This window comes from Wyeomyia smithii, chromosome 2 (genome assembly GCF_029784165.1).
Source record: "Wyeomyia smithii strain HCP4-BCI-WySm-NY-G18 chromosome 2, ASM2978416v1, whole genome shotgun sequence".
Taxonomy (NCBI): Eukaryota; Metazoa; Arthropoda; class Insecta; order Diptera; family Culicidae; genus Wyeomyia; species Wyeomyia smithii.
The window spans coordinates 164,602,549-164,623,623 of record NC_073695.1 but is presented as its reverse complement, the minus strand read 5'-3'; the positions used below and the strand labels follow the sequence as shown (position 1 = coordinate 164,623,623).

At 36.3% G+C, this 21,075-nt stretch overlaps 1 protein-coding gene across 2 annotated transcripts in view; it reads right to left on the bottom strand.

Annotated features, from left to right (window-relative positions):
* The window catches only part of LOC129720740 (28S ribosomal protein S9, mitochondrial), a 96,814-nt gene that overhangs the window by 13,870 nt on the left and 61,869 nt on the right, over positions 1-21,075 (bottom strand). The window lies entirely within an intron of this gene.

The window sequence follows — 21,075 nt, the reverse complement described above, 5'->3', positions numbered from 1 at the left end:
CGTCATTCTGGTTTAAGAAACATCCATAATAGGTGTTATTTAGTCATTTTCGGCAGTTTTCCAGAAACCGGAAATCAGCATCTTAGAGTTCAAAATGGTGTCTGTGGTCGATTCTAGCTTCTGTGTGTCATTCTGGTATCGAAGCATCTCATATTGGATGGAAATCGGCCATTTTTGGCTGTTTTTCAGAAACCGGAAGTCGCCATCTTGGATCTCAAAATGAGATTCAGAGACAATTTCTGGCCTCTGAGCGTCATTCTGGTAGAAGAAACACCCATATTGGGTGGTATTTGGTCATTTTTGGCAGTTTCCCATTCACCGGAAGTCGTAATCTTACAATTCATAATGTTGTCTGAGGTCGATTTGTGGCTTCAGTGCATCATAACAATCCCGGAAATACCCATATTGAGGGTTATTTGGTCATTTGCCACTGTTGTTTAGGAACCGGAAGTCGCCATATTGGATTTCAAAATGGCATTTGGAGACAATTTCTGGCCTCTGAGCATCATTCTGGTTAAAGAAACACCCATATTTGTTTGTTTTTGTGTAATTTTCGGCAGTTTTCCCGTCACCGGAAGTCGCCATTGTCGGAGGCAGAGTTGCCAATAAAATTTTCGATTTAACTGGAAAAAGGCTGAAGAAAAAACTGGGGAAAACTGGATCTCGAATAAATTTTAAAAAAGGAAAAGAAATGAGTGTGAGGAAGCTATCCTGTTATGGGGATTGAATCCAGTGTCAGTTTTGGGTACAGCATCTAATGAGATAACTCTTCGCAAAAAATTACTCATATTAATCAGAACTGTTTTGGGCTTACATTTTGTTAAAATTACGGACTAAAAAATTTCCTCTAACAGCGGCAAAATTTAAAATTACGCAATCAATCTATCTAAATTAAGAAAATAGAGTTTTTTCATTTACTTTTATCTTTAACAAAAGTATTAACATTTCAACGTTTCCTTCCGTTACATCAGTGAAGTTTAAATTTCAATCATTTCTAACTTGGCTATCCTTTGGTATCTAATTTCTCCAACATTTTTTTAACTACGCAACAGAAAATAAATAGATTTTTATGGTCTATTAAAATCTATTTGTTTGGTTTTATCTCAACCATGTCATGCAGTCTTTTATTCGACCGTTTTTTGTGCGAGAAGATAGTATATTGAACATTCTGTTAAGAATTGTCATAATAATTTATCAATCTACAAAATTTACGTTTTAAAAATATTTCCGAAAACCAATCGGAGCTTGAGTGAATGAAAAACTGGATAAAACTGGCAAATATCTGAAAAAACTGGACGATTTTGAGAATAAACTGTTTGACTGGATCACTTGAAAAAAACTGAAGGAATCTAGTTTAAACTGGAACATTGACAGCCCTGGTCGGAGGTCGATTTGTGGTTTCAGTGCATCATCACGATTTCGGAAATACCCATATTGGGTGGTATTTGGTCATATCCCGCTGTTTTTCAGAAAGCGGAAGTCGCCATCTTGAACTTTAAAATGATATTTGGAGACAATTCCCGGATAGAAACCGGCAGTTTCCATCTTAAATTTAACAATGGCGTCTGTAGTCGAAAATTTTTTTTTGCTCTCAAAAACCTCAACATATCAAATTTGGTTCCATTTGCTTGATTATTTCTCGAGATGTGCAGAAATTTTTGTGGAACCCCTCCTTTCAGAAGAAGGAGGGGTGTCAAAACATTATAGACATCTTTGTTACCCCTCAAAATATTCACCTGCCGAATTTGGTTCCATTTATTTGGTTAGTTCTCTAGATGTGCAGAAATTTGTGTTTCATTTGATTAGAACCCCTCCTTCACATAAGAGGGAGGGGTGTCGAACCATTATAGACATATTTAATACCTCTAAAAACATTTACATGCAAATTTGGTTCTCGAGCTGTGCGAAATTTGTGTTTCTTTTGTATTGGACCCCTCCCTTTTAAAAGAGGGAGGGAGTCAAACTAATATGGATATATTTGATATCCCTAAAAACATCCACCTGCCAAAGTTGATTCCATTTACTTGGTTAGTTTTCGAGATGTGCATGAATTTGTGTTTCATTTGTATGGGACCTCTTCCTTCCAGAAGAGGGAGGAGTGTCATACCATTATGGATATTTTTGTTACCCTTAAAAACATCCACCTGCCAAATTTGGTTCCATTTGCTTGGTTAGTTTTCGAGATGTGCACGAATTTGTGTTTCATTTGTATGGGACCCCTCCCTTCCAGAAGAGCGAGGGTGTAAAACTATTATGGATATTTTTGATATCCCTAGAAACATCCACCTGCCGAATTTGGTTCCATTTGCTTGGTTAGTTTCCGAGATGTGCATGAATTTGTGTTTCATTTGTATGGGACCCCTTCCTTCCAGAAGAGGGAGGGGTGTCATACCATTATGGATATATTTGTTACCCCTAAAAACATTCACCTGCCAAATTTGGTTCCATTTAGTTGGTTAGCTCTCAAGATAAGCAGAAATTTAAGTTGCATTTGTTTGGAACCCTTCCCTCACAGAAGAAGGAGGGGTGTCGAACCATTATGGACATATTTGTTACCTCTAAAAACAATCATAACCAAATTTGGTTGTGTTTGATTAATTGGTTCTCGAGCTGTGCGAAATTCGTGTTTCATTTGTATGGGACCCCTCCCTTATAAAAGAACAAGGGGTGTGAAACCATTATGGATATATTTGCTATCCCTAAAAACATCCACCTGCCAAATTTGGTTCTATTTACTTGGTTAGTTCTCGAGATGTGCAGAAATTTATGTTTCATTTGTATGGAACCCCTCCCTGTCAGAAGAGGAAGGGGTCTCGAACTATCTTAGTCACCTTTCTCGGCCCCTAAAACCCTTATTTACAAAATTTCATGCCAATCGGTTCAGTAGTTTCCAAGCCTATATGAAACAGACAGACAGAGCTGCATTTTTATGTGTTTAGATTGTTTTTTAGTTTTATTTTTAAATACTAACAAATAGAATAACTTGCATTTCTTTTGCGGACATGATTGAGATAATTTACTAAAACTGTGATTTTCAAAATTTGTAGTTGAACAGGTAGGTTCGAAAACAACGAGTCGCGACCAATCACAAATGGTATCTTCGCAACGCTGATAAATGTCATAATAATCTGATCTGGCAAAATAACCTGACACAGAACAAAACCAAAACACAAAAGGAACCATTCCAATCCGCTGTTCCGATCTTGAGTGATGCTCTTTTTCACAGACACCAATTCAATTATATTTATTAGATATAGAAATTTTGGGAAAAAATATAAAAAAAGATATGTGGATTGAAGAAAACTAGACATTAATTTTATATAATCAACAAAAATAGTATTATTGTAACAATGCTGTCACTACATTTTGCCGGTTATATATTCAACTGTTTCTGTTGATTATATATTCAACTCAATCCTCCACAGCATCGTTGTTACCACTTGCATTGCACTCGCATTTAATTTTTATTTCGTAATAAATATTCAATAATCCAATTGTTACATATTTACATAGAAAAAGGTCGGATAGCTCCTGTTGTTGATACTTTAACGGTCATTGAACCGAACTGGTTACAATCAAACGGGATGCATGCTAATGCGCTATTCCACGTGCAAGAACCAGTTCAAGAACTGTTTATAGTATAATTGATTCTAGTTTACATTGATAAATCACTAACCTCGACTCACTTCAATTGAAGTAGTCACTAGCTTTAGTTGTATTCACTTGAAAAGTGTAGTTTCAAAAACAAAAGGCAACTGACTGTTTGAAAACCAATGAGAGTGGGAAATTCATACATATGTTTTAATAGTTTTGGGACCTGGTCAGCAGTGTGTCCCAACATTTTATCGGGTTTCAAGAGGGGAAAATTATTTAAGCTCAAAACTCTGGAGAGGCGTACAGGACGGAACATCACTATAATTTAGATTGAAACATTGAAAATATGTAATCAGCGAAGTTAAAACGAGAACATAATAACATATAAGAAAAAGATATCGTCAGTTGAATTCAATAGTGGCACAACTCAAAACTGAAATGACCACGTGGCCTTTTTTCCTGACTTATAATTTATAGTTGCCACCAAGTCAATAATGAAGTTTTTGCATTTTAGAAATATAGAATGTACTGAAAGTTTAAAAATAAAAATGTGAAAAATTTAAGCGAATTTTTGGCACTTGACAAATGAAAAGACCACGTGGTTTAAGTCGCAAGGGGGAGGAGGGGTAGTTTGCCAAAACACCACGAAAGGCCACGGGGGGGGGGGGTACGGGGAGTATACAAAGTGATCAAAATATGACCACGTGGTTTAGGGACGGCCCCTGTTACATTTTAAACAAAGTTATAAACTATAGCAACCATCATTAAAACACAAATTGAAGTCTATTTATCAGAAGAACAATGAATATATTATCCTCGAAAATATCTTATGTTCATCTGAAATTTTCGTGTTTTTTTTGTGCACCTCTTTCAGTTTTATCCTTTTCAGCTGCATGTTTCGAGCAGTGCTACTCTTATGCGTTCATGGGCATGGGTGTACAGAGCCTAATTGAATGTTCATCGGTTTACTACACGATCACAATTCGGCACTGTTAGATTGGTTCAGTATTGTACAACACAAACAGGCTTCCAAAAACTAGTTCGCCGGACTAATAATACAGTGACAATATGTAGTTTCACTCATGTTGGTTACTGATAATGTAGAGGTTATTTTGCATGTAGCGTTTTGAATGGAACTTTGATTAATCCCAAAGATCGAATAATGAATGAAACAGTAAGTGGCAGTTAGACATATTGGAATGTCTCACTGGCGATACATAAAAACCACATTTAATTGTATTAGCATGCTCAACATTTGCATACAGTTAAAACTAAAGATCTAGCGGCTTCTCGTGTAACTTATTAAAGAGATAAGAAAAATAGCTGTCAAATAAATCAAAGATTTTTTTTTGTCAAATGTTAGTCGACTACGGGGTTACAAGTTAGACAGAAAATGCAAAATCAGGTTTTTTACGCAGTTTTTTTACGCGGATTGCTTTTTTCAATAACTCAAAAACGGTACAAGATATCGACCTCATTCTAATCAAGTTCTCCGTTTTTTTTTTTTTGAAATCAGTTTTCAAAAAACAATCACATGTTTTGGTGTACCAAATACTGAAATTTTATAAAATTGCATTTTAATTTTATGACCACTGTCATATTTAGTCAAAGTTCAAAGTTTTCAACTCAATTTAGTCATCTTTTACGCGGTTCTATGCAAATTTCAGGGCTGGAAGTGGTCAAACTGGCCAGAAAAAGTGATTTTAGTGAACAAAATTTCGAAAAAAGTGACCAAAAAGTGACTTCGAAGCTCGAAAAAAGTGACCAAAAAGTGACTTAAAAACTTGAAAAAAGTGACCAGGCTTTTTCTGATTGTCTTGCATAAATCTTTTAAGAGGGAACAGTTTTTTCCAAAACATAATGTGGAATTTTTCAAGAAATTAAAATAAATATTTGCGTAACAGAACATTACGCTAAAATATGAAAAATATTGATAAACCGATAAAGCTAAGAGCGGTGATGACAATTCAAGAATTCAGGAGGCCTCTCAGTATAAAAAAGCAGAGATAAAAGACACTATAGATCATTTCTAATTTAAAACAAAAAGAATCGAATCCAACTTGAAACATAGAAGAAAAAGCTGTTTTTGCTCTCCCAATTGAAAATTTAAAAAATATCCGCAAAAGCATAGTTTTATACTGTTTTCCGATGAGTCACTTATTGTTTTATGAGGAAAAATATTTTTTTCTTAACAAATGAACACCTATCAGAATTTCTAATGTTTTCTAAAGACCCTAACCCTGTAAAACATTGAATAGGGAAATTACAAAGCTAACACTTGCATAAACTTGCACATACAACCGACTCTTCAAGATGCAGCCGATCGATTAGGGTGCCAATGGAATATATAGGAACAAAATGAGCTTCGAATTTCGTTTGGCGGTAGGGCTCAGAAGTTTCGTTTTCTCAAATAAAAAATTGTGTGGTTTCTCTCAAGAAATTGTCGAAATCGATTGATTTATGCAAAATGTTCTAAAAATGCCTAAACATCGAAATCTGGTACTATCTTAGAAGATGTTTTTTAAAATAAATCGATACTGTTTTTTTTTATCGGTCAAAAAAATAAACCTTTGATAAGTACCCAATCCAATTGAGCTGAAATTTTGCATCCAAAGCTGAGAACACGAAACATTTAGCCCTACCGCTAAACGAAACTCGAAGAACTATATTTTTTCCAGACATTCCATTGGCCTCAATTAAAAAATTCCCAAAAAGTCGATTTTTTTCAAAAAGAAAACTCAGACATTTTATTAATTTTATTATTTTAATGCAAGGCATTTGGCAAAAAAAAACCTATTTCGACACTTTCATGAATTTTTTTTACTTCGGATAGTCAGTTTCCGTCTGTAATGTTTGGTTTTGAAATAAATCAACTTTGTACTTAGAAAAATATCGAGCTTGGAGAGTGAACTATTTTTAAATGGAGGATTTAATTGCAATTGCTGAGATATTCATGACAACCAGTGGCAAAACGCTGGGTAACACCCGGGCGGAAAATTTGCAAGTCGACAACCTCCCTTCAGGTTGCAGTAAAATCATCTTGTAGCCTTGGTGTTACATTCCGTATCGGAACTCGACCTTCTGTTTATTTTACATAGACATCGCAGCTAACTGTTTTAGTGTACAGGACAATTGCAGAACTAGCGCTACGATTCTACTGAAACTGACATTCTCACCCGAACCGGGACTCCAACCTGCGACGACTGGCTTGTTAGGCCAGCATCGTATCTCAAGACCAGCTGGGAGGGAATAACATCATTTATTCAGTTTAATACCAATTTATGGTTTTAGCAAATTTTAACACGTTTCGGCTTAGCAACAGTAAATTGTCCGTTAACATCATCAAAATCAGTAGAGTTATCACGGTCGTTTTCAATTGATAATTGGTAATTGATAACACTCGTCGACAGAAGCGAAAACAAAATCTCTAAATCTTAACCGGAAAAATAAAAAATAAAAAACTTTTAACCGTTCCACAGAAGAGTAACTCGAGTGAAAACCTGGCCAAACTTATTTTCGCTGCTATTTAGCAATATTTTGGGTAATATTTGAGTGTGAAGCGAAAATAAATTTGATTTCGTTTAATCATTGTTTTTCAACTCTGTTTGGAGCATGAGGCAGAGACCCAGGTATTTTATGTTTTTCTATTTCCCATGTACGCGTAAGGTATTAACGTCAAAATTTGTTAAAAAAAAACAGCCATGAAGATGACACTTATGAAAAATATTCTCATTGATTTCACGCAATTGACCTTCTTTTTCCAAAAATTGAGAACGTATTGGGCAAAGCAAATTTTAGTCGAAAAAGGGGAAAATAAAAAATTGTTGACATTTAAAATTTTATCGTGATGGCTAGCTCATTGTACATAATAAACCATTATTAAATTCGATTGAGATATCAAAGTCAATAGCATAAAATCATTTCCTATATCGTCGTAGGACGTTATTAATGTGTGATATTTCTTTGAAACGATTCCCCTTTTTTAGGTTGAAAATTACAAAAATATGTTTTAGCAAGTGTAAACAGTAAACAGTGGTTGTGAGGTGGCGTGATCCACTCACAACCAACCCAACTGGTCTAGATTCAATTCTAGCCGACACCGGGAGATTTTCTGAGGCGAAAAATCTCTGGGATCACGCCTTCCATCGCATGAGGAAGTAAAGCCGTTGGCGCCGGTCCGTTAATCAACGGGTCGTGAGTTAGGGTCCTGGGAGGAGTCGCCTCCCCGGGCGTCGGTGATTGGCACAACAACAGTGGCGGAACTAGACCGACGGTAAATGAGCGAGAATAAAAAAAAAAGTGTAAACAGTAAACATTTTCCGTACAGCTTGAAAATTACATTTGGAATGCGACACGACTTCAATTGAGGCGTATTTACAGTCATATTTTTTCGTTTTTTGGAGAAATAAATATTATCTACAACTTAGCCAAAACCGTTCTGGCTTTTAAAATATTTTTAATCATCCATTACCATCTACCAATTTTACAAAAGCCCTTTTCATAAGTTAGTCGTGACTCAAAAAAAAACACCACAGACTGATATGTTTAGCCTATAGGAACATCTATGCAAAGTTCCATCCAAATCAAAAATGACAATTGAAAAAATATTAAAATTTTCCTATGTTGCTAGCACAACAGCAATATCAATATCACAGAAATACACCTCTTGTATGAGTATCCTTGTATACGAATCGGCACGGATCCTAACTGGATGTTTAAAAAGAACAAAGTCAATGATCCTTGCGCACTCTAATGAGATGGATGAAAATTGAAATCATTCAGCACAAGCTTCTAAAGAGCTCTAATGTACAAGATTCAGTGGTGATCGATTCAGCAGTTTGAAAATGAATAAAGTTTGCGATCGCTTTCCTTAACCACGCATCTGAAATGCAGCAAAGTCAATGTCACAGAAACACGCTCCATACTCGAACAGAGAACAAATTTAGTTGACACGACATGAACTGTACTAAAAAGTCCTGGATTGCATAGTTGAACGCAAGATTAGTTCCCGTCGCTTATTGGGTCCAAATTTCGTCAAGCTTTAATTTTTTTTAATAAGTAGTAATAATAAGTAGTTAGTAGTTTAGGTATTTATGATAAATATTAGTAAGAAAGGTCAAAGCAAGCCATGACTGAAATCGGACGCAAAAATTTTTCGCTCGCATGTTATATCGGAAGAAAAATTGTTCAATTTAGTTGTGCATGTTCGTTATAGATTGTAAGGAGGATCCTGGTAAGACCTCTAAATACCCGACTTATGCGCCAGACGACAAGTCGTCTGTCAGGAATTTCAGATCGGTTTGCCCTGGCTAGCTTTTATTCCCCAGTCTTACCGCAGGATCCACCCTCAGGTGTGTTCCTCCAACTCCAATTTCCCAAGTCCTTCCCAAAACCAGATTTCTTTCAACTTCCTAACCGTATAAACACTCCTAATTAAATTCCTTCCCAAATTCTTTTTTTTTTATTTCCCTTTTATATGCGTGAAGTTAACCGGTAGCAACCAAGTTCGAACGTTGAAAGCAACAAAAATGTTTTTGTAAGTTTTTCCAAAGTTTGGGAATTTATGTGATTTTGTTTTTTTTTTCTTACTCTCCTAACCCCCTTTTTCTCCTATCTTCCTGGTCCCTCTAAGGAACAATCAGCTGATCTCCCGGAGCGTATTCGCTAGCCAACAGGAACGATCGCTCTGGTTGTTTCTTAGTGCCCTTTGTGTGACGTCACTGTTTCATCTACTGCGTGAGTCGTTTTTCCTAACTACTCAGTTCTCCCCCCTACTTGACAATCTCGTTCCCTACTACGGTTTTACAAGTTCTCCGGTGTGTGTTTGTGGGTGGGGTATTGTACTCACGGGTTCTCTCTGCAGAGTGGCGTTCTAACCACCCCAGCGGTGGTTTGCGACGGCCGTCGAGTGATGCTGGTGCGGCCAGGTAGGCAGAAACTGGCAGTGTTGGCTGTCGAATAGTTGCTCGGCGTTGGCGCCGATGCCGTTTCGAGCGACGCGGCTATGAGGGCGATGGCTGACTCTGCTGACGGACCGACGACAGGCGAAGACAAACGGCGTCGTCCGTTAGAGGATCGGGACCTTCGGAAGGCTTCCTTCAGTTTGGCGTGAGTCTGAGGGATCTCACTGGCGTTGGTAATTCTTTCCCCAGATAGACACGCTCGCGGTGTGTTGCAACCACTGTGATGGCAAGTGGTGCTCGCGATGCCGAGATGCTGCACGATGACCAACGCTCTCCAAATGCACCTATAGAGGTACGCAACCTCGAGGCGATAGGCACACTTGGGGGATCACCCAGGTCCACCGATTCGATAGGTTGCCAGCGGTAGTGCGGCCGAGCCAATTTTCAATGCCGGGATGTCTGTGGCTGCAATAAGAATGGATGCGATCCAGAACTGGATCCCCAACAGCGGGAAGCCACCACGTGGCTCCTATCGAACCGAAAATACCCCATTAACACACCAAGTATTTCAAATAAAAAAACTGCATTACCTGCTTTGTCAGCTATCTTTGTTCTTAATTCACGACTCACTTCCTATCCTTTTCTATACCCTAGCTACAATTGAATTAATTTAAATGTAAATTCTCGACAACAAAACGGACAAACTCACTCGTTAAAAATTTACTCTTGTCACTCGACTCACGGCTTTAATAAATTAACTATTTTCACTTGAATAACAAACTCTGGAAAAATAAAATTAAAAATTACAACCCGGAATTTTCTACTTCGACTCAATTTGTACTTAATTATCACGATTGATAATTCCCGTTTGTTTGCTACAAATGAACTTCGATTCGGTTTTTTTAGTATGATCTCTCTAACTCGGCGGTCTAAGTGGGAAAGAACAACGCTTTCTCCTCTTAGGCTGTCCAAGCCTAGAATTCTTCTTTTCCTTCTTTTTTATATTACTGTTATTCTTAGTTCTAAAATTTCTAACTCTAGGTTCCGATTTCTTGATAATAATCTTCCTATCATCAATTTTCTTCAATCACCCACTCCCCCTATATGACCTCATCGATAATAGTTTCGCCCATAACTCCCTACTCATACTTTTAGTATGCTAATTCGAGCACTGTATCGTGGGTTGCCTGACCACAGGCGACCTACTTTTTACTACTATCTACTTTAGACGGATGTTCGTCATGAAACGCTCTCAAACTCGTTTCAAGATGTTATCGCGGAGTGAATTTATTTTCTAAATTTAAAATTGTTTTTTCTTGGAAAAGTTCGCGGATGGTTGTGCGAGGCCGTGATCAAGATTGGCCAGCTGGTTCCTGCTTTGAAATCATCACATTGTTTGGTGATTTTCGGTTATTTTACCCCTAAAGAATTGTTAAACATATATACAGGTGTTCTATTGAAATGTGCTGAGTGCGAAAAGTGTGAAGTTCCACAAAAAAGTGAAAAAAAGTGAATTTAATTGTGAAAATTGAATATTATTGCGTTGCTTTTTAGATTCACCAAAGTGTTTATTTTTTCTTGTTTTTTTTTTTTCTATCGCTGTCTTGGCGACGGTTTGAAAGTGTGGAGTGTGTGGTGTTATTACATACAATAAGGAGAGTGTTTTTCGAGCAGCTGCTCCACATAGTTTTATAGTGATTGAATGCTCATTAGGGATTTATTCATTGGCATAGTGCAAATTATATTTGGCTTGTATCTAATTAAACTTGAAGTGAAAATTTGCCAATAAGATCAAAACCATGCATCGCCGTTTACAGTGTTTATGTGCTATCTCTTTTCAACGAATGAAATGTTGTATGGATTAAACGAGTGTGTGAAGGCATACATGCATGTTGCCACTGTACTTCCATTTAAAGAAAAGTCCAAAAACGATGAAAACAACTGGAAAATGAAGAGATGAAAGCTAAGTATACGTTTTGTCTTGTCTGTATTGTAAAGTGATATTTTGATGCTTGCTTCTAGTTTTACTTTATGTGAAAAAACAGATACAGAGAGATTTTGATTTCATCGTTGAAATTGTGTGCGCGGTATTTTTTTCCGCAGGGTTTCAGTAACAAGTTTTATTTTTGTCCACAAAGTGTTAGTGTGGTTTGTGGAGTTTGGAGTATGTGTTTCTCAGGAATCATATGCTTTGATTTTTTGATTGTTCTAGCTTTTGACCAGTTGTTTTACATAATTTGTTATATTTATGACTAGTTCGGCACTTTGTCAATAAATTTAAAAATATATTCAGGCTTATATGTATATTTGCTTTCATTAAATTGTTGAGGCTTTGGATGCATGTAACATTGCCAATTTTCATATTTATTAGGCGTATTAGGCGTACATTGTTAAGAGATAATCGACGTAAACGCCGAGTTCCTGCTCGTATGTGTCGGCCGGGGGGATTAAAGCGGTTGTTCGTAACGCTTCGGTGTAAACGCGTATTCAGCCCGGGCGAGTTTTGCTGATATATGGACTTCCGGCGTGTGGTGATTTCGCGAAGTGAACCCAGATATTTAATCATATCTTTCTCATCTTCATCAACGTTAAGTCGGAGACTGCTCGCGCGTTGCATCTAAATTATTACATCGGAAATCGAAGTCGATTTCGTTCAGTCGATAAATATCATTTCAACCCCCGCGTCGGTACCTTCCATGAGGTCGTATTATCTACAGATGGATCAACAACGCGCAATAGTTTTAGGTATAAAGAGCATCACCTTACGAGAAGATATACGGTAATTTTAAGTTGTCTCGGTTTAGTCAAAAATCCTGTATCCTCGCGTACGTTTTATTGTTGCGGTGTTACATTGTCAAACTAAATAAGTTCGAATCACATTATGAATATCGTGGCGGATGTAATAAACTTGTAGACGCGGCACTTGTTCTGAAGAACCCGACATTAGCGCATTAGCGCATCGTTTACCAAAACGAACCCTGCTGTATACCTTCCCCTTTATCCAACATCCCAGTGATTTCTCGTGGAAGTGCAGAGGTGTTCTCGGCTTCCAATAAAGCGAGTATCACGTCAACATATTCCTATACAAACTCCTTCTTTGACCTGCATTCGGATGCGGCCAGCGCTGGTATTGCCTAATATAAAGATTTAGGTCACCTGTTTTTACACATTGAGGATGCATGTTGGTCCCAAACATCATCTGTTGGTTCATGGTGTAATTACAGCTAATCTGGCAATAACGGAGTAGCAACCGCGGGCGGTCAATCATGCTCATGCTCATGCTCATTATGATAAATATTAGTAAATAATGAGTATGTGTGTCCAATCACAAATGGTGACTTCTCAACACTGTTAGAAATTTGTGATTTTGATTGTTAGGATTTGTTTGCTTTCGCAATTAGGACTTATCATTCGTAGAGATTCAAACCTACTTGTCAAAAAAGGGAAGTAAACTTACAACTAACTTAATTGCTAACTTATTGGCTATAAAGAGAGCTTATCGTAGCAAAAATGCTGTACAGGACTAGACCCAAGACTGAACCTCGAGGCACACCTGCTCTGACAGGAAATCTATCAGATTTTGAATTCTGATAGACAAGTTGCAGAGTTTGATCAGCAAGATAATTTTTTTCTATCGTCAAGCTCTTATGATCGGGATAATAAACAATGATCATAACTACATTTTTGTCGGCAAAAAATCTACATTATGAAGACGGAAAAGTACCTACAGTTGAAGGTGGAAGTACAAGTTGCAAATAGCTGATTCGATTAACTATTTACTGATTACAAACACAAACTGATTATGGTAATCGCACCCTGCTGTTTCAAATCGAATTATCGCTTTGCTGTTTCAAATCGAATTATTGTTTGTTTTTTTTTTTCGTTTCAGGCTGATTATGAATCGCTTAAAAAAAAAATTACGGAACTATTGAATAAAAATATACGAAATTCCTATTCATTTGCAAAGCAAAATTAATGAAAAGACAAAATTCAGTAGTTTAGAAACAACATGTCACTTTCATTTTGATACAAAAAACTCTTAAATTAGTATTATAAAAAAAACGTATGTTTCTGATAACGTCTTGGATATTCATTCACTTCTGTTCGAGCGTCTTGATAGAAAAATTTTCACTACTTGTGACACTACTAGTGACTTGGATATTTTAAAAATTAGTATTGTACGTGACGCATGGAGAAACCTCAACGGTTTTGATTTCAGAGATATCATAGCATATAGTACGTTTTCATGCGAAACAGGTACCGTCTGCCGGGGTGAGATTAAGCCACGGGGGTGAGATTGAGCCAAAACGGAAAATGTTTGTATGTTAAATTACTTGAGATATCTAGAACCTAATGCCTAGAACTCAATACTGTATGAAACATGACATATTTATTCACAACTTGAGATGGAATATAGATAATATTAGTGAACTGTTTTACCTAAATGATGTTTCAAAGTACAAGCTGAAAGACACGCGAAAATAACGTTACCAAAAAATGTCTCATGCAAACCAACCCCGATCAAGAAATTACATCACCTTAATGCTCAGATGGTACGTTAGGATGTCGTCTCCAATGTGTTGAGGAAATATTATGCATTGAACCTGTGATGGCTCAAAAAATAATGTTTTTCCAAACTGTACACTTTTCGAGCCCCTTTTGGGTGAGATTGTGCCAAGCTATAATGAACGGTACAGTGTGCGGAGTTCACATTCACAACAAAACTATATCAGTATACACCAAAACACTTGCATTGTTGACACAGCGTATGTTGTCTAGCATTGGTATTCTTCGAAATAATGACTTAAAGTTTGAGAACTGTAAGCTAACAACTGTTAAATGGAAATTTGCAATGACTGATGACTTATGGAATGTAACAAAATTTTGTACACCTATTCTACATAAACTGATGACTTTAAAGCAAGGAAGGAGGGTTGTGGGTACGTTTGCAGCGGTTTTGAGATCTCCAATGGAATATACAGTGATCAATGACACATAATAATTGAAACGAAAAGTCTTCTTAGGCCTTATGTCCTAACGTTTTCCCTTTCTAAGCTACCTGGAGACGCCACTATGTGTAAAGAGACTGTCTATAAGCTACGTTCTCATAACTGGTTACTCCAGCTATCGATTTGATCCAGTAAACATTTTTTTATAATTCATATGAAACGTAGTTTCTGGTCAACCCCCTAAAGCCCCTTAATAGTCCACGTTGTTTATTTTCGTCCCTATACTTACTGTTTTATCATGTTATTCATGTGAATTATTCGTAGATACACTACTTATCATTCAACAGGTATTAAATTCAAATGAAGGGGTGAAGGGGTGAGATTAAGCCAAAGTTCATTCAATTTTAGCAAAATTGTATTTTTTTTCAGTTTGTTAATTAGCAAAATTATAGTTTATTGTAACTTGACCATATTTGCGGCAGTCGTTACCTAAACATTTGAGTGTGCATTGACGTGATTTGGATCAAACTCATTGCCTAAATGTGTGCATTACAAGCTAAGGAACAAAAACGTGTTTTTTTTTTGGCACAATCTCACCCCGGCAGACGGTAGCTGACAAAACATTAGCATGAAAAACAAATTTTTGTACATTTCTGAAATTCATATTTGTTTATGCGAAATACTCTTAGTGAACACATTCTCGAACAGACTTGTTATTCTTCTCAGTATGTGAAAAGAGCGAAGTTAAAATCAGCGCGCGCTTCTTGTCGAACATGAGTGCTGCATGTAGCAATTTCTTGTACTACACTTCTTTCTTCTACTTTGTGTTGTGCTTCTGCCACTCGTAGAAAGACACTAAAAACACTGCAGTGAGCTCTGTAGTGAAGCTATAGTGCGTAATGTCCTTTCGTGTGAGAAATCTAATCTTAGTTTCTTATTTCTGAGGAGAGATAATTTAGATTACATCACCATGTTTTTGTAGGCTCCTCAGTTACACACGTTTCGCTCACTAGTGTGAGAGCAGTTGTTTTCACAGTGAAAGATATTCTCTTAGACGCCAGTGATCCTCTTGGGAGAAACGACAAGCATGTCCTAGCCGTTTAGAGATTTTCATGAAAACATTTCCTCTACTATATTTTTTTGTTGTCAGAGATCAAATTCTGTTGTTTAAACTTTTGAAATCCTTCAGGTACAACAAAAAAAATCTTGTTGAATGAAGTATGTAAAATGAAAAACAGTGAATCAATTGTTTTTTCAAAACGACTACACTTAGGAATGAGAATTTCTGAATGTAATTTAACATCAAAAACCGTTATTTTCAATCAAAACGTTCAAACATTGAACTTTAAACAATTATTAAGAAGATGTAAAAAATTTTTTCTCACAATATTCAAAAATAGTTTTTGCTTCAGCTTGCGACAACTTTTAAATGCTTGCAAATGTCATCAATTTTACAGGGCTAAATTAACGAAAAAGGCTGTTTTTCGCAAAATTAATTTGAAATTTGTATTTATTATATCAAAAGAAGTAATTTTTCTCAGAAAGGACGGATTCGCTTGGAATTACTTTAAATCGACAATTGAGAACTAAATAGCGCAATCCCTGAAGCAGAGCTAGAATTCGACAAATATTTCTGTTGAAATACAGGCTTAAATAAAAATCATTTGTTAGGAAAACTGTAGAATCAGCCTTGTGTGTCACTATTTAGTAGGAATGGTCGGGTTTCGGGTTTTCAAACCCGAAACCCGAACCCGACCCGTACCCGTCGGGTTCGGGTTTGACAATTTTCGAAAGTGTCGGGTTCAAGTTTAGAAATTTTTGAAGGTGTCGGGTACGGGTCGGGTTCGGGTATAGTGGATACAAAAATTTCGGGTTCGGGTTTGAAAATTTCGGGTTTAGGTCTGAACACCCGAAACCCGACTATATTAAATAAGCATTTTTATAAGATAATGATGTCTAGTTTCATGCAACTGTACAAATCATTAAAATTTCAATACCATTCGAGGCTCAAAGCTTCAGGGCAACCTCAAATTGGTACAAAAAATCTACCCCAGAAAAAAAACTCGGGATCGGGTTTGATCGAAAAAAACTTCTCGGGTTTGGGTCGGGTACGGGTTTGAAAAAAGCCAAACCCGACCATCTCTACTATTTAGTCCTTAATTTATTTAATCGAAAAATACATTAAATTAAAAATAGTTATAAATAGTAAAATAAACAGTAAAAATGGTTGGTTCAAAAATCAAACAGTTTCTAACATGCAAATATGAATTTATGATTGATTCTTCCACTAAAATAACGTTTATTGAAATCATTAGCAATATTCGTTCCCAAATTACAGACCGTACCGGACTTGGAGTTGAACCAGAACGAAATCAAACGAACTGCACCCTAAACGGACCGGAACAGAACAATAAGCAATATCGTACGCTTGCCTGGAGGCCTAATGCGGTCTCGATCAACTAGATTATTTGTTGAGAGAATTCGTTATCGATATTGTTTTTGGCACATTTTGCATGTTGTAGGATAAGTACAACGATAATCCGTGCCCCAGTGCTGAGTCGGGAAAATTTCTAGCTCGAAAAGGTCCTCAACCTGATCGGGAAGCGAACCCGACACCACAACCGTGTGGGAGAGCTAGCCGACCGACATCGCTAACCACAGAACCACGAGGACCAGGCTCGTTCCGATTTTCAATCAGACCGGACAAGACCAAAGTCCAGACCCAACTTTTCGTTCCGATATCGAGCACTTTAATACTGTTATCATGAATTGCATTCAAATCCTTTATGTTAAATACAATGCACTCTCCCGCTTTTTTTTTTTTGAGAGAACAGATCTCGACGTATCATACATATCTAAGATATTTGACATCAAAAATTTCATTCAGAAAGCAGGGCTGATGAGGGCTGGTCAAGTTGTTGAAAAAGTGACTTTAGTGACTATTTTTCGGAAAAAAGTAACTTTAGTGACTTTTTGATGAAAAAAGTGACTTTTGAGTGACCAGCTTAAAAAAGTGACCAAGTCACTAATAAGTGACCAACTTGCAGCCCTGAAATTTGGACACAAACCTGACAGTAGGTACCAATAACAATTATTGGAAACTTCTCGAAATCTGCTGATAGATACATGGTGAGAAACACATTGCGCTCCAACCTCTTCACTTGCCACCGGCAGTCGTTCATTGCATCCATTTTTGCTATGTACAATACCTGGTTGAATCCCTCATGATGCGGCGCGGCGTGGGTATAACTACACAATAAACTATCGTCTAAAGAGATATCTGATCGTTTAAAGTTGTTTACAGCATTACATAGAACACATTTTGTTGAATGAGGTGACTTGTTTGTATGTAAATAGAAAAACATATTGATGTGATGTCACACTGCAATGTTACGTTACAGTTGCAATCAAAACTATGCTTTATATTATTACTTTACGAGATACGAAACAAATATTTTTTTTAAACATGTCATCGGAATATCATGATATCGGAATATCGTTGAAACTTTTCACAGTTGTTCTTTTTCGATAAATAGGTCATTTTATGATATCGTTTGTTCATGTTGACTCACGACTGCTGTTTGAAAAGAACCTATCCAAAAGTGTGACTGATGAATAAAAGATTCTATATCAGAAAAAACGGTTTGTTTTATTGGAATAGTATCTTCGGCAAAGATGTAGTTTACAAAGTTTGATTTGTGTCAACACAAAACATCAAGTAATAGGGTAATCGCATGCGCCGAGTGTCTATTACGATAAAAGTATTTCTAGCGTCTAAACGGTTTGTTTGATCGGTATAGAGACTTTGTTTTTTATTCCAAAATATGATAACATTCATAGTTTCTATTCTACTATGTACGAACAAGCATCAACGTTCAACTAAGATAGTTTAGTTTTTGTAAAACAAAATTCGGATCTAAAGATCCAAAAGTGATCTTTTGGATAAAGTCAATTTATATTTGTTCTTTTAACTTCATCTCAAGTAGAAGCATAAGCATAAGTTGCAAATACCATCCAATATATTCTAGGATGACAATTTTTTTTCGAGCGACATGTATACCCTTGCATAAGAGTGAAAAGAATTAAAGCAAATATGATTCGCAGCCTAATTAGAAACCCTTTTTTTCATTTTTCAACGACCATTTTTCAAAAAAATATAAATGTAAGAAAACAATTTTAACAGTTCTTTTACTTGTGGTTTTTATAAGGGTGTCATAATGTAGATTTCATAACATGCTTGACTCAAATAATCGCAATCATAGTGATGTTCTATCTTTCCGTCGAACTGATCGTGTATTGGACGATTATTCTCAACTATGTTCAAATGAAGTAAGTAACAATTTAGTTTGAACATTGAACATGTGCCCTCATTCAAAATCAAAGCCACGTTGTGCTACGCGGATCTTGCACTTTCACACTGAAGTTATTCGTTTTTGTTTTTCGAGCTGCACCGAAATTACACTTTTTCTGTACCGCCTTCAAACATGTAATAAGCAAAACAGAAATTCACATTTCATGAAATCATAAATACGTGTTTGGTTAATATACAGCCACCTTGGCAACGACGCTGTTTATTATATTTATTCTTTTAACTTCATCTCAAGTAGAATTTTTTTTCTAATATTTTTATATTTTTTTTCTGGAACTACAAAAGTACCATCTGCTGAAGACATTATATACCTAAATCAAACAAACCATTTTGGCTCCAATAGAATAGTTTTTTTTTGAAAATTTTTATTTTTTGTTTTTCATTTTACCATAACCAAATTTTGACAGATTTTAGTAAACATTGTTTTCTTCAATGTGTAAAAAATTAGATTTTCAAAATAGGTACTTCTTGAAATATTCAACATTCTGTAACAATTTTTTGAATTTGGCACAGGAAAAAAATTTTCACATTGTGTATTTTTTTTTCTAGAATCGCATTTTGATTGCCTATAACTTTGCCGAAGACACTATTTTAATCAAACAAACCGTTTTTCTGATATAAAGTATTTTTTCATCACTCACATTTTTGGATAGATCCTTTTGAAACAGCAATCATGAGTCAACATAAGCAACTGATATCATAGAATGACCTCTTTATCAAAAAGGAACAGCTATAAAATGTTTCAACGAAATCGTAAATGATTGCTCAGCGTCGTTTTGTGAAGTAGCGTGTACTGCCCCAATACTGTTTTTAGAATTTCGATAATAAGTAAATCTTTGGACTTAAACATCTTGTAGACGACGACGTTTTAAAATTCCCTGCTCATCATTCTCAAAATATGTTCACAATAACCCAAACAGTAAGTTTGTTAGATATTCGAGGTCCAATCAAGTTGACAGTAATTGACTACTTAACCCGCAAAATCGTTGGCTACTTCGTGCAAGTTTGTTTGTTACTAAGCTTAACGTATTGTTTTGGGTGCGCCGGTGGAAGTTCATCAAAGTTTGAAATAAAAGTAAATTAAAATATCAGTATAGGGTATGGGACTACAGAAAACTCGCCAAAGAAAACTTCTGCAGAGTTTATCCCGTACCCTATAGCTTCCGTTACCAATCAATCTATGTCTTCTAGCAACTTGAACATTTAGGGTAACAAGGTAGATTTGATTCAAAATTTTATAAAAATTTATAAAAATTTCGCTTGCAATCGTTAGAGTACAAGATAATTGCCGGGCTAACGTTACGACTCTATTGCCAGCAACGATTTCTCCCAGCTGAAATTCGAACATGAAGAGTTGCTCGATAAATCATCATCTTACGTCAACATTAGCTGAAATTTAAACAATTATTGCATGTTAATTGAATCTACTCGCAATAAGAATATTTTTTCACTTACAAATCAAATCAAATAGCAAAGTCTCCGTATCGGAACTCGACGTTTTATTTTATTATACACTGATTTCGCAGTCAAGTGTTATCTGTATAGGTCAATTTCGAGGCTAGTGCTTCGATACTACTGACACTAACAGTCTCTCCCGAGGCGGGACTTGAACATACGACGACTGGCGTGTTAGGCCAGCAAGGTACCTCGAGACCAACTCGGAGATTTTTTTTTTCTTATAAAAATATGAAATCTTGACTAGATTTATAAAATGGTACAACTTCCACACGTTTTTCTTCAAGACATCCATTTGAATTATATTCTAAATGCAGGTAATTAAATTGATTTAGAAATACAAGGGCATTAGGTTTTTTTAGGTTCAGTTCATGAAAGCACTTTAGTTGATTTGTTGGGACGGGAAGGTTCTGTTGCATTCTCCACTGACACAGACCGTTTGTTAGCAGCTGCGATTGAAAAAAAAAACAATATCGCACGCTAGCGTGTGGGGCTTAATGCGGTCTCGATCAGATCAATTCGATTATTATTAGTTGAGAGAATTCGTTATCGATATTGTTTTCAGCACATTTTGCATGTGTAAGATAAGAACAACGACACACCGTGTCCCAGTGCTGAAAATTTCTAGCTCGAAAAGATCCTCGACTTGATCGGGAATCGAACAGATATCACAACCGTCTGGGAGAGCTAGCTGATCGACATCGCTAGCCACAGAGCCACGTGGACCATATACCACAGCTGTGATTGATGCTAGTGTATGCATTTATTGTAAAATGTATAACAATGCTGTTAAATGTATCATAAA